At 39.7% G+C, this 4,438-nt stretch overlaps 1 pseudogene; it reads right to left on the minus strand.

The window, feature by feature from the left end:
• Positions 1-726: 726 nt before the first annotated feature.
• On the minus strand, positions 727-1,940 carry LOC105732906 (putative BMP-2-inducible kinase-like protein; annotated as a pseudogene).
• Positions 1,941-4,438: the final 2,498 nt, after the last annotated feature.

Below are 4,438 nucleotides of genomic sequence, written 5' to 3' on the forward strand. Positions count from 1 at the left end.
TGTTGCCCAGGCTGGAGTGTAGTGGTGCTATCTCAGCTCACTGCAACTTCTGCCTCCCGTGTTGAAGCAATTCTCCTGCCTCCTGAGTAGCTGGGATTACAGGTGCATGCCACCACTCCCAGCTGATTTTTGTATTTTTAGTAGAGACGGGGTTTCACCCTGTTGGTCAGACTGGTCTCGAACTCCTGACCTCATGATCCACCCGCCTCGGCCTCCCAAAGTGCTGGGATTACAGGCGTGAGCCACTGCACCCAGCCCAGTAACTGTATTGTTTTTAACCGTGTGGAAATTAGAAGAGACTTTTTAAAAATTCATAAATGTAACTAGTGTGTGCACAAATAACCTAATTTTAGGGATATGTACACAAAAATGACATTCTGATATCAAAAATGTCAGTTTTACTGTCCCTTCTCAATGGCTATACACCTGGAAAGGTGCCATATGCTTTCACTGGAAGTACACATTTGGATTTCTGTGTTGTGATGTCAGTAGCACAAACTCTTAGAGCTTGCAATTTAGCTCCCTTTTCTCCTGCTTGCAAGAGGCATCAAGTTACTATCTTGCAGAGATACTTCATATTTCTATTTGATTTATTTAAAAATCGTCTATTCTGATTGATCTTTAAGAATGAATGATATAAACAGCTATCAAATTTTCTTTCATATTCATAAAACTATTCCTACTTTTTTGAGACAGGAGTTAATGCCAAGAATCCATCAGAAGTATCTACTGTTTAGAAGGAAATGGAACAGCACCAACTGGGTCTAATTCGACTGGTTGGAACTGTTGGGACTGATGTGGAGTGATGCTTTGCACCAAAATCATCCATTTTCAATACATCTGCACTATGGAATGACCCATGTATGAATTTTGTCTTGTCTGCCCAGGCAGGATGGTATTGTGATCAGCACAGATGTCGCTCAGGCCCTGATGTGGAGGGTGCCATGACAAATCTGGAGGTTGGAAGGGCTTGGCATTGAAGGGGTCCAACAGGCTCTCCTCGAGTTGTAAGACATTTCCCTATCTTTCCCATCAGTCAGTGCAATACTAATGTTCTCCTTGGAGTCCGAGATAGTTAAAAATTCATTGCTGCTTTGAGAATCTCGGCGACCCACATTTTTGTGCCTGCGAGCTCTCTCTGGAGTGTGGTAGGTAGGCTTCAAAGTCTTCTTTGTGCTAGTTGGTGTGCCATGATGCCTCTTCCCATTACTTTTGGACATATCCTGCTTTGTGCGCCTTTGGCGAGAGGACAGTTTCTGTAAGCTTCGTGGTTTGACTTTTTGCTGCTGGCTCTCCATTATTTCCTCAAAGGGCACAAGCCCAAAAAGGTCCTCGTTGCTTTTACTTTTACTTGTTGATGTGAGGAAGGGCTGAAATGGAGTGGAGCCAAATACATCTACGCTTTTGGGATAACCAGAGAGAGTATGTGCTCAGGCCCCACGGCATGGCATTCTTGTACATTCACCTTCTTGCTAAAACGCCTTCGTGAATACATCAATTTCCTCCTGCTCGAGTCCTGCAGCAGGAAAACTGTGTTGAGGGAGGTTCTTTTCATTCTTTTCTTGCTGGGGCTGTTGAGCACGCACTACAAAGAAGGGGATGGTGCCAAATACATCGAATTCTTGTTTGGGAGTCTCCACCCCAACATCAGAGGATAATTGGGCTTAGGTGAGGAGTATTGTATTAAGATCTTCGGTTGGTCCACTGCCAGATTTGTCTCTGTAGACAGGGCTCATGTCACTGTACTTTGCTTTAGCCTGCTCATAATCAGAATCAGAGCTATGTTTCTCTTCTTCCTCATCTTCAGAATCAATGAGGAGAGGCCTATAACCCAAATTTCCTGGTTCAGTATCATCATCATTAAAATTTCCTTGTTCTGCCCGAAGAACTTCATCCTCTTCCTCTTCCTCTTCACTGCTCTTAGGAGAAGGGGCAATCATACCAGATGTCCAACTTTAATAGGAAAGCCAGGTACCACTTTGGGTATCTGAGTATCAATATTAACACAGACCCTGTGACTAAAAGTCCTTGACTTGTTTTTGTATTCTTCTTTCCTCAGGGCACAATTACTCAAGTAAATGGATGTAGGACCCTTTGGAGAAGGACTGAAAAAATCATTACCATGTATACTTGCCATGATGTTACATATCTTTCCTCCTGGGGACCCAGTCCCATTTCAATCAGTTCACCCTGGCTCTGAACTTTGGTTCAGGTCCAGAAACTAGACCAGGAGCCCTATGTCTTTTTATTGAGGCCAATGTCTTCAGCCTCCTGATCATCCATCCAGGTTTTCTTTTTTTTTTTTGAGACAGAGTCTGCTGGCCAGGACTGGTCTCGAACTCCTGACCTCAGGTGATCCACTTTCCTTGCCCTCCTATGATCCAGGTTTTATTTTTAAACCCTTTATTACTAAAATAATGTTATAGACCAGAGAAATTTTAAAAAAGGGGATGAAAATTTTCATTCCCCCCACCCTATTTTCGCTAATGTTAATAACTTACATAACCATAGTATAATTATAAAAAAATTGGAAATTAATTTGGTACAATATTTTAAATTAAATTACTCACTTTATTTACATTTTACCAGTTATGTAACTAATGTATTTTTCTGTTCCAAGATGCAACTCAGGATCTCACATTGCCTTTAGTTGTCATTTTTCTTTGGTCTCTTTTAATCTGTGACAGGCCTTCAATCTTTCCTTGTCTTTCATGACCTTGGAAGTTTTGGAGAGTGTGTGTCAGTTATTTTATTGTTTGCTATTGTTGCATAAAGCAACCAAAAATTTAGAGGCTGAAAACAACACAAATTTATTATCTCACAGCTTCCATGGATCAAAAATCCAGGTGTGCATTAGCTGAGTTCTCAAGGCATCAGTGGGCTAAAATCAAAATGTCACCTGAGACTGTGATCTTATCTGAGGCTTAGGATCCCCTTCCAAATTCACTGGTTGTCAGCAGAATTTAGTTCTAACAGTTTGAGGACTGCAGTCTTCCAATTTTTTTTTTTTTTTACTATTGTCAAGGCTTTGCTCTGTTTTTAGATGCTTCCCTCAAGTCCTAGTCATGTGTACCTCTCACAATATAGCAGCTTACTTCGTGGAAGCCAGCAGATAAATCTCTAGTCTGCTGTGGGAGATTCTTATATAATGTAACATTATTATAATAGTTACTATTTCATCACCTTTGCCATAAAATGTAACCTAATCAAGGCATTGATTATTCTATCATATTTAAAGGTTACAACCACACTAAAAAAAGAGGGTGTTGGCTGGACACAGTGGCTTACCCCTGTAATCCCAGAACTTTGGGAGGCCAAGATGGGCAGATAATCTCAGGTCAGGAGTTCAAGTCCAGCCTGACCAACATGGAGAAACCCATCTCTACTAAAATTACAAAATTAGCCAGGCGTGGTGGCATGTCTGTAATCCCAGCTACTTGGGAGGCTGAAGCAGGAGAATCACTTGAACCCGAGAGGCAAAGGTTGTGGTGAGCTGAGATCACGCCATTGCACTACAGCCTGGGTAACAAGAGCAAAACTCTGTCTCAAAAAAAAAAAAAAAAAAAAAAAAGCGGGGGTTAATACTGGGGAAAGTGAAACTTGGGAGCTATATTTGAATTCCACTTACTATTTTTATTGTTGAGTGTTCCTCAAGTTGGATTAGTTGAATCTTATGATTAGATTAAGGTTATGCATTTTTGATGGTAATACTACAGAGGACATGTGGTATCTTCTCAATGCATCATATCAGAAAATATATGATGTTGATGTATGTTATTGCTGGTGATGTTAATTTGTTTTTTCTAAGTTTTATTTATTTTTAAATGACAAATAGTAATTATATATATTTCTGGGGTACAACATGATGTTTCAATACTTGTTTACATTGTGAAATGATCAAATCAGGTAATTAGCATATCTATATTCTTAAATATCATTTCTTTGTGGTGAGAACATTTAAAATCCTCTCTTTTAGATATTTTGAAATATACAGCAAACTATTAATTATAGTCACCTTGCTGTACAATACAACACCAGTGTTTTCCTTCTGTCTAACTGTACCTTTGTACCCATTGGCTAATGTCTCCTCTTTCCCCATTCACCTCTTTCTTCCCAGCCTCTGGCAAACACCACTCTACTCTCTAGTTCTATGAGTTTGACTTTTTAAGATTCCTTATGTAAGTGAGATCAAACAGTATTTGTCTCTCTGTGCCTTGCTTATTTCACATAATGTCCTCTAGATTCATTCATGTTGTTGCAAATGACAGAATTTCCTGTTTTTAAAGAGCTGAATGGTATTCTATTGTGCATATAAATCACTTTTAAAAATTCATTCATCTGTTGGTGGACACTTAGTTTGTTTCCATATCTTGGCTATTGTGAATAATGCTACATTGAATGTGGGAGTGCAGATATATCTTCAGCATACTGATTTCAT

This window comes from Aotus nancymaae, unplaced genomic scaffold (assembly GCF_030222135.1).
Source record: "Aotus nancymaae isolate 86718 unplaced genomic scaffold, 86718_ANA_hifiasm-v0.15.2.pri h1tg000004l, whole genome shotgun sequence".
Taxonomy (NCBI): domain Eukaryota; kingdom Metazoa; phylum Chordata; class Mammalia; order Primates; family Aotidae; genus Aotus; species Aotus nancymaae.